We start from the raw sequence: 14,242 nt of genomic DNA on the forward strand, positions 1-14,242 counted from the left end.
TCTGTGATCTTAGACCTTAATCCTGTTTATTTGGTGCTAACACAGTACCTCCTACCTATGTCTTCTGGACAGTTAAACAGCAATGTAATCTAACATCTGTATGGTGCATGAGGGGAGATTGTTCTGATTGTCTAAAATTGTCTAAAACTGTATTGATATACTAGACATATATTGTATGCATTGTTTCCCAACGGGACAGGTTTTTATATGCCATAGGCTTTTTTAAGTGTTTTTATTATCTTCTGTGTGTGCTATACCTCTGCTGAGGGCATGTGTCTTCTTGTGGTTTTTTGTACAATAAAGTGAATTCTTCATATGTACCCTAACCTTGTGGTGATCCCGTATTGGTATATCCCTTTTTCTTTCGTTATACGGATTCGTGGAGGAATCACCCTGTGGAAGTGGTTCCTGCCATCCTTGGGCTGCAGGACTTTGTTTTCGCTGAGGATCTACCCGGACTGCAGAGCATCGCGCCCGGAGTGCAAATCCAGGGGCTGTGACAACTTGACTGCAGAGCATCGCACCCTGAGTGCAAGTACAGGGGCCGTGACCTCCCTTCTTCTGCTCGGTGTGCCCCGGGACTAAAAGACTGACTAGAATCCGTTACCAGCGGGAGAAGATCAAAGGAAAAGACCGAGGAGCTGCATCCCTTCAGCGCTGCACCGGGACCCATCATCGTGAGACTCCAGGCCTGCGACGTGGGAGCGGCATCTTCTTCTGGGATAGACTGGTACGTGATTGTAGGGAAAGTTAGGGAAAGTTGCTGCCATTTCTTTGTTGTTTTCTTCCTTTCTTTTTGCTGCGTACCCGGAAGGAGTGTAGATCCGGGGGACTCCACTATACACATGTGCGCAGATAGTTCGGTTGATTGTATTATAAATATGTTTCCTAGTAAAGAAATGTTACTACCGGTAAAATCTGAGTATGGGGATTTTGTTGGAATAGAGCATACACACACACCCGCGGCCCTACCACCGGTCGCTTCACAAGCATTACCATGCCAGCCTCCAATGCCCATCGGCCGCCACGTCATGTCCGGGCAGCGCCGACCATGTCACATGATCAGACCGCCGCCCGCCCATAAACATACAGCAGCCGGAGGGGGCCAGAGGGACCATGGCACGCATGTGTACAAAGCATCTGCACACAGATCATAAAAGGTTAACGGGGAAGCCACAAATCGTCAGTAAATCTAGTCAAAAACACTCGTTTTCAATCAAAGGTGCAAATAAAGGAGGCCATATTGTGATTTAATCTGTTACCTGAACTTAATATATAAAATATCCAGCAATATCAAAAATACCATAATGTAGCACATAACTAGCCTAATCAAGTATAGTATAAGGATCATATAATAATACAATATCGTATCAAATTGCAATAATATACACAATTATATAAATACCATAGTATATCACATTTTTATATTAATCACATATGAATACATAATGAAAAAGAGGCATATAAAAATACAATGTCATATACAAAAAAAATCATCATAGGCTGCAAGCAACTATCATAATTAATGCACAGAACTACATTGATCCATAATAATAAAGTTAACAATACATAAGTATACAATCAATAAATATTGCAACTACATCAATTTCTATATACATTAATATATGATCATATTCAGCATTCAAGGATCATTCAGCTGGAAAAAAGGTCCAGTCTGATCTTCATACAATGCAGACACGGGCCAACATTAATAACAGACGCTGTTCATTACATATTACCACCCTACAAAAAATAAATAAAAATAATTAAAATCAAATATAAAACCCACCAATCGCAGGACAATATAGAAATCCACACCAGAGGTATGGCACAAAACTGATGTTCTCATTGAGACCAGATGGATATAGAGTGGATAACGTCCATATCTATCTGGTCTCAAGTTAGGCAAGACGTTTACTAAGATTCCTACCTCTAATACATGTCTCTAAGTACAATTTTTTTACCTCTAATACCTGTCTCTTCAGTGTCAATGCCCTTAACTCTCAAAAGAGCCCCATCCGCATTGTGAAATTGCAGAAACAATAAAAGACAGAGAGGGCGCTCCTGTGTGAAAACTGATGATAAGAGTAAAACAGTGTGATGGACACACTCACCTGGTACTGTTGTACATCAGGTACAACGCTGGGGAATTAGCCGTAAGGAATTGCAAAGTGCACCGCTTGACATCAACGGGAGAACCGGTCCTTTCAAGCCCACAGGAGTCCTGTCCTAGGTGGCTGCTCACACGATCGACTCGAATATATCCATTATCTCAGGATCGGCTGCAACCTCGCCTCTTTCTAGTACCACTGAGGGCAATTTTTCTGTTTTATTATGAACAGGTACATCAGAGATCCTGGGGTTTGGATTTCTATATTTATTAGAATTTAAGAACACCCTGGTTGTAACCGGTGTATTATCCCTACCCCCATTAGTTGGCTTACTAGTCGTAATTGACCCAGAAGCTCTGGAGGGAGGGGGGGATTACCCCGGGGAAGCCCTGGGGTTCGAGGGTTAGGATAGTTATCCGGGTTAGCCAGATTACGTGAATTAAATGATTGACGAGAATCATTCTGCCTAGCCGCCTTGTATTCTAATATAGATCACCAATTGGGGTTGAAAAGTGTGGAATCTTATTTGACAACGGATGACTCACTCCCAACCCCTCAGAGGGATTTTATTCTACAATCGATTAATTTTATTTTAAATCACAATGTTTTCACTTTTGAGGATAAGGTCTTTCGTCAGCTGAGGGGCTGTGCGATGGGGACGAGATTTGCCCCCAGTTTTGCAAACCTATATATGGGATATTTCGAGTCCCTTCACATCGCACAGTCCCCTTTAGCATTAGAGAATATGATTTTTTACCGGAGGTTCATTGATGACCTGTTCTTCATCTGGTCAGGGTCCGAGGAAAGTGCACTAACCTTCATTAGTTCACTCAATCGGAATGAATGGGGACTAAGCTTCACAGCTACAATATCCCGTGAGTCTATCCAATTTTTAGACCTCAATATTAAATTTAATGAACAGGTAACTATCGAAACGTCCACTTTTTTTTAAAAAAGTTGACGTCAATAGTTATCTGGACTTTTCCAGCAGCCATCTCCCTACATGGATAAGGAATATACCGTATGGGCAGTATTGGCGAATCAGGAAAAATTGCACCAACACCACATCCTTTAGGGCGGAAGCCAAGACACTTCAAAATAGATTCATTAGCAAAGGCTATCCGAAAAAAATACTAACAGATGCTTTTAAAAGAAGCCTGCAATTGGATCAGGATATGTATCTAGATAAAATTGATGGCAAAAAAACTGGTACAGTAGTGGAAGGGATGAAGAACAGCTTTGATAGTTGTTTAGTGACTACGTATAGTGACTCCTATGGGAGGGTGAAAGAACTAGTAGGTAGATACTGGCACATTTTAAAAAGTGATAGAATTCTTTCAGGCATTCTACCTGATAAACCCCAGGTGATCTTCAGGAGGAGTAGGAACCTTAAAAACTTGATAGCTCCCAGTAGAAAAACACAGGCAAACATCCAGACGCCCCTAAATGTATTTGACACCAGGACCCCAATCGGTAATTTCCACTGTGGTCAAACTCGATGTTTATGTTGCAAAACATTGAAACATGGTGCTAAATCCTTTAAATCTAATATAACAGGGGAAGAATTTCTAATAAAACAACATCTCACCTGTACTAGTACATATGTGATCTACCTACTGGAATGCCCCTGCGGCCTACAATATGTAGGCCACACAACACAAATGTTGCATAACAGATTAAATGGCCATAGATACAACATTCGTCATGGTATAATAACCCATAGTCTTTCCAGACATTTTTCATTAGAACATGATAGAGAGAGGGATAATTTTAAAACAGTGATTATTGAGCAGATTAGGACTGATGATACAGCTAGGTACTGGAGGCTGGTGGAACGTGAATCATTTTGGATCTTTAAATTAGCCACCTTGAATCCAGAAGGCCTCAACATCATGACAGAACAGATCAAATAGAGTAGTATGCTCCACCAACATCAATTAACATGATGTAGGCAGAATCCTTTTGATCAATATATAATGTGTGGCACCCCTAGGGGTATTAGCCACAATAAAACCATCATTAGTTGCTCAATACAAGCACTAGAGCAGACACCGCACTACCACCTCTGGCCAGAAGGGGGAGCTCAAGAGACTCCCCTAGAGATATTCTGATCTGAGGTAAAATTGACAGTTTAGTTTTTCAGTTGGAGCCAGGACGCTCAGAGGAGTAGTTACAGAGAAATTGCTCTGAGGTCCTTAGGAGAGACTGACAATTTCCAGGCCCAAGCCATCGGTCTGAGGAAGAGGAGACAGAGAAGAGGAACATTTTAGGAACCGGGTAGCCATTAATCTCTACCCCTGAAAAGGCGCTAATACGGACACCGGATCCGTGGCTGCATTAGTTTCACACAATACAGCAACCAGGAAAAGTGAAGGCGATTCAAGCTTCACCAGGGTCAGACACAGCAACATCCAGAGAGTTCAGCGGTCCTCCCGGAGGGGGTAAGCAGGGGAAAAGGACTCGAGTTGCCTGTTGAATTAGGACCCAGGAGGGACAGTTTGGGCCGGCAGCCAGTTCACAAACAGCAGCAGGGCCACACACAGACAGCGCAAAGAAGGAGGCCAAGGACCTGGCAGGGCAGAGTAACTTAGTCCTCCTTATACAGACTCCGGTGACGGGACTTGTTGTTATGCAGTTTTTTGTTGAAGTAAACCGGTTAAACGTCGCCTGTGCCTCAGTCTCTCATTTGGGCAGTAGCCACCTATCCAGGATTGGGACCATCGAAGCTGAAAAAACCTATTGCTGATCAAGTAAGTGTCTGCGCCCCTAAAGTCTCCTCACAATACCATTATCTATAACCACCATTGACTTTTACCTCACCTGCCTGGGACCCACAGCCCTACCCGGAAAGGGCTTTCCACCTCAGCTGCCCCACATCATCATCCCCGGCCAGCTACTGGCAGCGGTGGCCATAAATAGCCACATTTATTCCGGGTGGCGTCACGAAAAACTCTTATAAACTTTTATTTATCCCCTGTAAATACCCACCATTGCATTGTGCATCGCCTGAGACCACAGCCCGGGTCGAGCCACCCGTGACATCCCCTCAAGAAATAGACCCCCGGTCCGGTGCTGGGTACCCCGGTCTCCAGGGCGACACAAATGTATATCAGGATTATTAGAATATATTTATATTTTACTTTTTTACTATATATTACATATTTATATGGCCTTGTAATATAAAAAAATGTTTTTCCCCTCTTTACATATTATTGGAGTATTTTTTAACAAAATTCTATGGTTCCTTATTTTTGATAGTTATTATTATTTTTTTGATAGATATCTTTACTAAAGGTTTTTCAGAGAATTTTTTAATCCAGCTAACAGGAATAATTTTAATACATTTTTATAATCATTATACAGTCTAAATTTTTTTATAAATATTTTACAAACATTTTACGAGTAAAAGTATATTTAATATACTTGTGTTAATTTTGGTGCTTTTATCCATATTTTTGAACAATTGAGTTTATTTAGTCCTACCGATATTAATTGTCAGTCTATTTTATTATTTTTACCATTAGTAATTACAATTAAATATAAGTTAAAAATAACAATAGATATAAATAATAATATTGGATCCGGAAAGAATAGATTTATTTTTATATATTTTTTTTTAGTTATTTTTTAATTTTAATCTATTCAATTATTGCATTTATCTTGCAAAAAGTGCTACTTATGGTATATTACTAGAATCGATATTTGTCATTTATTTCTTTATGTGTAGAATCTTACTTTATAATTAATACATATTTCATTTAATATTGCTGTTCAATATGAATATATGCAATTGTTTTTTGTCAGCTAAGGCTTCTACACACCCTGTCAATTGATTGATCGTTTTCTAATTATTCATCACATTAAGTGTTAAATTGATTAAGGGGTGTGGGGACCTTTGAACTACATGTATATAAGGCATATCAGTTTGTATGATTATTGCTACCTGAGGAAGGGGGAATATGCATCCCCGAAACGCGTTGTGGCACCATTACCTATATTAAAATCCTTAAAACCATCACTCTATCTTCATCTTTAGCAGCGCAGCCATACCGTGGTTTTTTTTTTTTTTTTTTCTCCTTTTCCCTGAAATTGCAGAAAGTCACGGGGAATGGTCTTCAATGTGCACATGTCCCTCTCATCGGGGGCCGCCATAATGGCCAGGACATGCTCCCTAACCCGAACTTTCAATTGCCAAGTTGTCAATCCTATATATATTTTAGAACACGGGCAGATACCATAATAAATTACAGCTCTAGTGTTACAACTAATAAATTTATTGATCTTAAAGTTCTTTGTCCCACTAGAGTCTGTGAAGAATTGACACGTCTCTATATTCAGGCAGGCAACACATCCCCTGCAAGGGGTACATCTACATTTAACAGTACCAATACTCCTATCCCAAAGAGTCCTCTGTGTATCAACCTCATAATGGCTGTGGACCTGTTCTCACATTCCCTAATAGCTCAGTGTGTAATATTTCCATGTGAAAGGTCACTGATTTGAATCGAGGAGCAGCCATGAAAAAGATTTCCCATGAAAAGAGAAACCGCATCTTTCAGCTTATGGAAGGCCAAAAATATTGCCAAACTGCATCATGTGAGTGCCGTTAGAGTTAGAAGAATGTAATCCATCCATTCAAAAGTCAAGACGGACGTCCAGGCAAAATATTAGAGTCAACAAGTTGACTCATCACAAGGTCTAGCACAGTGTTTCCCAAATGTCAGTCCTCATGGCCCCCAACAAGTCATGTTTTCAGGATTTCCTTACTATTGAATAGGTGATGGAATCATTGTCAAGGCATCACCTGTACAATATTAAGGAAATCCGGAGAAGCCTCAACTTCAAAATCACCATAAGAATTGTTGGCTCAAGTTTGCAAAAAACTACAAAAAGTAGACAACAGAATATTGGAAACAGGTGATTTGTAGCAATGAGGCAAATGTCAATAGACTAGTGTCACAATTAATATGGGGATAGCAGAAAACCGGGGCTCCTAAGGAGACCCTCAGGCTAGGGGCCCCTAGGCTATCCCTATTATCAGGGTTACCCCTAAGGGTGGGGATGCCTGAGTCTCCTTCCTGGCCCTGCTCCTGAGCAGCCCTGATCTGATACACTCTCCCCCTTACCCAAAGGGAACAGGACAGAAGTAAGATTAAACCCAGAAAAATAGACAGACAGGGAAACCAAAACTCTGTTACACAGTGTATTCTCACAAAGGAATAAGACAATAAAAGATAAGGAGGAAAACCAGAACATGGAGAAAGTAACAAGACAACTGGTAAACTCCACAACCACTCCAGGTAAAAAGAAACACTGTCCAGATACCCTGGAACACCAAAACACACAGATCAACACAGTATAACCTATAGCTTGCATGAGTAGAAGATTTGATCCAGCTTAAATATGAGAGGAGCAGATGTGATTGGCTTCCTCCCAACATGTGATCAATGGAGTCTAACAAGTAGGCTAGCAGAGGATAACTCTTGCTAGCCTGACTATGACTACGAGCACACAGCTGGTCGATACCCACATTTGCTTGTGTTGATCAGAGAGACAAGAGAAAACATCAGGTGGAGTGTCAGAATCTACAATTTGAACAGAGCCTGACGGCACTGTGACAGTCAGCAAAGTTCATACAATACTCCATAACTAGGCTCTGATGGTTGCAAATGATTATGGAAGGAACAAGGGAAAAAAGGCTAGCAGATTGAGAAGTTGTAGGAACTGTCAAGTTCAGTGGAGGATATGGTGATGATATGGGATTGTTTCAAAACAAAGGCATTGGATTCTTGACCAGGATTGATGGTGCTCTCAGTGCTGAGCTATATGTGAACATTCAATAAGATGAGCTACTTTGTACACTCAAGTACAATGGGTATGAAAAGAACAACATAGTGTAACAGCAGGCCAGCAATCCGAAGCATATGTCAAGATTGGCAAAGAAATGGTTCAATGACAATTAAGTAGTGGTGCTATATTGGCCTCCACAGTCCCCAGACCTCAACCCAATCGAACACTTGTCGGTAGAGTTGAAGAAGAAACTGTATATATACCCAAGTGAATCGACCAGTGTGCACCAATATTGGGAACATGTAGAAGAGACATGTGGGGTCAGCTTTCAGTCAAGACATACTTGAAATCTGATCGAGATTCAAGATTGTGACCTGCCACCTCTTCAATGTTTCATGGTGCACACCTCTAAGAACCTCGTTATCTCTGTCATAGACTTTTACTAGAACTTTGGCAGTCACTTCTGAATTCCTGCTAGTCAGAAGTTGCATTAACAAGATGGCACCACAGGAACTAAGCAACATAAAGAAAGATGAAGACACTGGAGGATGAGCATAAGACCAGAGGCAGGGGACTTAGATTAAAAGCACCACTTCAGCAAGGAAAGAAAAATCACAAGATTGGTGCTTTAACTGTAACAGTTTACTGTCTCCTTAATATCCAGATATTGATACAGTGTGGGGACTACTGTTGGGGCCATCATACAGTGTGAGGACTACTAGGGGGGGGTGTCATACTGTGTGGGGGAAACTGTCGGGGCTACTGGAGGGGAGCTGTGGGGACATTATTCTCTCTATAGAGAGCTGTTGTCTCATCATACTGTGTATAGGGGTGCCAGAAAAAGGTAATCCAGCAACTCATCCAAAATAGAAAAAAACAAGTATTTATCTCATACTATTGAAAAACCATTGGTTGGTCAGATGTGTAAATATATACAGTGTGTCTTGTGTATAGGAGAGCTGTGGGGACAACATGCTGTATATAGGGAAGTTGTAGAGTGATCATACTGTGAATAAAGGACCCATATAGGTTATAGGGGCATGGTATTGTGACTTCTAAGACTTTCAAGGGGCACATGAGGGTATTATTATTTTATAGGGACAAAATGGAGACACTGTTTTTTATGTTACTTTTTCAGGGCATTATTTTTTTCTAGGGGGCAATTTTGCCATCTAGAGGACAAAAAGGAATATTATACTTTGGAAGGTGCATAGTATTGGGCCTTACTATGTGGGGCACTATGAGGAGTATTGTTTTTGTGCCAAACTGCAGCGTCTCAGTATTGGGGTATCATCATTATGAGTAGTTTATCCAGGTTGAGAACAGATAGAGACAATATTGAACATGAGAAATCACATGGGTTTTTGTTGAAAACTCTGCTGATGAGTCATGGCTGGAAGAATTTGTCATCCAAGGGCTGGTCAACACCTTTTTTGACCACTTCACTACCTGGCTACTTTATTTCCTTTCCGCTGACTTCCCCACTATTGTGTTGCCCAGGGATATGGGGTACTCGGTCCCAGACAGTACTTGTAATATGAGATGTCACTTTGGGTGGCCGTTGCCCGGTTCCATGCCCTGGGCCCCTTTTGTAATGGGAGTATTTACAGGGTAGATAATATTTTTTGTCATGTGACACAGGGTTCAGAGGCGGGCTACTAAAATAATAAATGGAGTGGGTGCATTACAATACACGGAAAGGTTATCAAAATTAGGTCTATTTACTCTAGAAAAGAGAAGACTTAGGGGAGACCTAATAAACATGTACAAATATATCAGAGAGCCATATAGAGATCTCTCCCATGATCTGTTTGTACCAAGGACTATGACAAGAACAAGGGGGCATTCTCTTCGATTGGAGGAAAGAAAATTCCTACATCAGCATAGAAGAGGGTTCTTCACGGTAAGAGTAGTGAGGCTCTGGAACTCTCTTCCTGAGGAAGTGGTGATGGCCAACTCACTGAATGAATTTAAGAGAGGAATGGATGCTTTTCTTGATAGCAAAAGTAGAGAAGGTTATAAATAGCATAATCTTACAGGTAGATAGAAGAGCGACCAAGATTATTAGAGGAATGGGTGGGCTGCAACACCAAGACAGGTTATTAAACTTGGGGGTTATTTAGTTTGGAAAAACAAAGGCTTAGGGGGGATCTAATCACAATGTATAAACATATGAGGGGACAGTACAGAGACCTTTCCAAAGATCTCTTTACACCTAGGCCTGCGACTGGAACACGGGAGCATCCGCTACGTCTTGAGGAAAGAAGGTTTAACCATAATCACAGACGAGGATTTTTTACTGTACGAGCAGTGAGACTATGGAACTCTCTGCCGCATGATGTTGTAATGAGTGATTCACTACTAACATTTAAGCAGAGCCTGGATGCCTTTCTTGAAAAATATAATATTACCAGTTATGTATATTAGATTTTATGACAGGGTGTTGATCCAGGGAACTAGTCTGATTGCCGTATGTGGAGTCAGGAAGGAATTTTTTTCCCCATTGGAGCTTATTTGACACATTGGGTTTTTTTTACCTTCCTCTGGATCAACAGGTTAGGCTACGGGTTGAACTAGATGGACTTAGGCGGGCTTTGCATCCTGCGACATCGGTAACAATGTGTTACCGATGCTGCAGCGATAGTCCCGCCCCCGTCGCACGTGCAATATCTAGTGAAAGCTGCCGTAGCGATTATTATCTTCAGCGTAGCGATTATAAGCTTCACACGCACATACCTGCCGTGCGACGTCCCTCTGGCCGGCGACCCGCCTCCTTCCTAAGGGGGCGGGTCGTGCGGCGTCACAGCGACGTCACACGGCAGGCGGCCAATTGAAGTGGAGGGGTGGAGATGAGCAGGATGTAAACATCCCGCACACCTCCGTCCTTCTCATTGCAGCCGGGAGGCAGGTAAGGTGATGTTCCTCGCTCCTGCGGCTTTACACACAGCGATGTGTGCTGCCGCAGGAGCGAGGAGCAATATCGTACCTGTCACACCATCGGCATTATGGAAATGTCGGAGGCTGCAGCGATGATGCGATGATACAATAACGACGCTTTACACGTTGCGATATCGACTGCGACGCCGGATGTGCGTCACTTTCGATTTGACCCCATCGACATCGCACGTGCAATGTCGCAACATGCAAAGCCGCCCTTAGAGTCTCCCTTCAACCTTAAAAACTATGAAACTATGAGACACCATCTGCGGGTTGCGGTTAAGGATGGAGAACCTCCGCTGCTGAATGTGGGTACTCCCAGGTCTGGTGGTGATTGCAGCAAGGGTGTTAGGCCCTCCACAGGTAGGGCCGTGCCTGGGAGATGTAACAGGGGCAATAACGGAGACCACATCGTGTTATCTTTAACAGTCTCTACTCACTGTGGACCCAGAGGTTGCTGGTTTAGGTCCCTTGGAGGACCAGTGCCAATGTAGTGACCAAGGCTGCTCTGTCCCCGTCACACTCAGTTGATTGGGTCCCCATAGTGTGGAGTGTTTGAGGGCCCCGACTGTCCCTTTTGGGGTACAGTCTCCTTCTCCGTACGGCGAGCAGTGCGAACCCTTTGGGAGGGTAAGTGTCCAAACCCCGATCCTAGTTTACTGCTGCTGCCCCCGAATTATTTGGTTTGGTGAAGTTCGTGAAGGTGTCCTCACTGGGTAGGTATTTATCAAACCGTTTGAAACTGACGCTTGACCTAGGGCTCTGTGCCCCGTGCGTGATCCTGTCCCAGCAGTATCACCGGTACCCGTCCTGGCGACCTCTCTCCCGTGTCCCCGGGTCACCGTTACACAGACCCAGCTCAGGCACGTCCGCACACCTCTTCTGTATGCCACTCTACTCTCGACTCACTATTGACTGACTGCTGACCCAGGGACTCGTTCCCATGGCGACCATCCCCTTACATGGTTAACCCTCTATGCCAGGGGTGGGGAACCTTTTTACTGCCGGGGGGCCATTTGGAAAGTTTTATCAACCTTCGGGGGCCGCACTAAATTATCAATGTGAAAATGACCCGGCTATATTTGGTCAAACAATTAACTCACCCGTACCGTGGTAGCTGCAGCAGCTTCTCTTTGGTGCAGCTGTGATGTTCGGATACTAATCATGTTGCTTCTTACAACTGCTTTTCCAGGTTTGTCTCTGTCTGGAGCGCAGTCAACTCTTTGTAATAATTAGATTGGTAAACCATATACATCACACAACAGACACAGGAACTGCTGTATATAAATCACAGGAGACACACATAACTGGAGGGGCTTGGGGCATATGCATCACATAGGAAACGCTGGGACTGCTGTATATATATCACATAGGTGACGCTGGGACTGCTGTATAAACATGACAGGAAACACTGAGGGCACATACATCACACATGTATATGCTGTCAGCCCCTCCTGTGAGGTATATGCACGCAGCCCCTCCTGTGAGGTATATGCTCCCAGCCCCTCCTGTGAGGTATATGCTCCCAGCCCCTCCTGTGAGGTGTATGCCCCCAGCAAGAGGGGTATCACAAGATTATAATTTTGTTCCTCTCACTGAGAACATTCAATAAGAGGGGCTGGGGCACAGACATCACTGGGACAGGCACAAGCATCACTAGGAGGGACACAGGCATCACTGTGGGGGGAGGGGGGCACATGCATCACCGGGGGAAGGCGCATAGGCATCACTGGGGAAAGAGGCACAGGCATCACCAGGGGAAGAGGCACAGGCATCACCAGGGGAAGAGGCACAGGCATCACCGGGGGAAGGGGCACAGGCATCACCGGGGGAAGGGGCACAGGCATCACCGGGGGAAGGGGCACAGGCATCACCGGGGGAAGGGGCACAGGCATCACCGGGGGAAGAGGCACAGGCATCACCGGGGGAAGAGGCACAGGCATCACCAGGGGAAGAGGCACAGGCATCACCGGGGGAAGGGGCACAGGCATCACCGAGAGGAGACTGGGGGCATGGACAGCACTTGCAGAATACAGACATCAGTAGGGAGCATTGGAGGGAACACAACACTGGGAGTGACACACAGCACTTACAACTGCACACAGTGTTGGAGAGCGGGTGCAGGGAACAGGCATCACTAGGGGGGCACAGGACATCACTGAGAGGAGACTGGGGGCATGGACAGCACTTGTGGAGCACAGTATTGCAGGGAACACAACACTGGGGGTGACACACAGTACTCAGAGCATCATACAGCACTGGAGGAGGCACACAGTGTCGGAGAGCAGGCACACAGCGCTGGAGAGTCAACGCTGGGCACAGGCATCACTAGGTGAGGCACAGGCATCATTAGGAAGGGGGGGCACAGGCATCATCAGGGGTGGCCCAGACAGGACTGGGCAGCCATAGGCATCAGTAGCAGGGCACAGACATCAATGGGGCGCAGAGGACAACACTATGGGGGGGCACAAGCATCACTATGGGGGGGCACAGGCATCACTATGGGAGGGGCACAGGCATAACAGGGGAGTGACTGTGGGGTACGGATTGCAGTTGCAGAGCACAGAAATCACAGCACTCAGAGCTGCACACAGCGCCAGAGAAGGGGAGCAGGGCACATAGCACCAGAGAGCGGGTACACGGTGCCGGAGACCAGGTATACAGCGCCAGAGAGCGGGCGCAGGGCAGACAGCGCCGGAGACTGGGTACACAGTGCCAAACAGCGGGCACAGGGCACACAGCGCCGGAGACCGACTATATAGCAAGGGAAAGCAGGCTGACGTGTACATACCACTGTAAGTAGGAAGTGGTGAAGCGGCTGTGGGCCGGAAGTGCAGAGTGCTAAACCCACCGACAAAGTAAGTCCTGAGCACTCCTGCACTGGCCAGCGAGAGAGCTTAGTGGTACGTGCAAATAGTGTATGTAGGGATTTAAAGGGCCGGCAGCCAGCAAGACTGTGCTGAGAGCTCGAGCACTGTCACTCCCGGGAATCTGCCCGGGGGCCGTATGAAAGGTCAAGGCGGGTCGCATGCGGCCCGCGGGCCGGAGGTTCCCCACCCCTGCTCTATGCCCAGTGTGGAGTGGAGAACTAGGATTTTGGTCGTGTTTTGGTGGTATCGGCACTGGCACCCAATGTCCCAGGGGGTAGGTCCTGCATCCCCACGAGGATGCAGTTCCCTGTAGTGCCCTGAGGGTCTCAGGGGCGCTACATTATCATCATGGGTGACTTCAACATCCCCATTGACACTTCTTATTCAGCTGTATCTGAACACTCGTTTCTTCCTTCAGCGTCGCTCAATGGTCCTCCGTAGCCACCCACAAAGATAGCCACACACTGGACCTTATCTTTACCCTCCTCTGTTCCCTATCTAACCTAACTCACCTCTCCCCCTGTCTGTCCACAA

General features: G+C 44.9%; 1 long non-coding RNA gene across 1 annotated transcript in view; it reads left to right on the forward strand.

Annotated features, from left to right (window-relative positions):
• The first annotated feature begins 398 nt into the window (after positions 1 to 398).
• LOC142244217 (uncharacterized) overlaps positions 399 to 14,242 on the forward strand; it is an 88,864-nt gene continuing 75,020 nt past the window's right edge. Inside the window, exon 1 of the long non-coding RNA XR_012724470.1 lies at positions 399 to 730. This is a non-coding gene — a long non-coding RNA (uncharacterized LOC142244217). The remainder of the gene's footprint in view (positions 731 to 14,242) is intronic.

This window comes from Anomaloglossus baeobatrachus, chromosome 6 (assembly GCF_048569485.1).
Source record: "Anomaloglossus baeobatrachus isolate aAnoBae1 chromosome 6, aAnoBae1.hap1, whole genome shotgun sequence".
Classification (NCBI taxonomy): Eukaryota; Metazoa; Chordata; class Amphibia; order Anura; family Aromobatidae; genus Anomaloglossus; species Anomaloglossus baeobatrachus.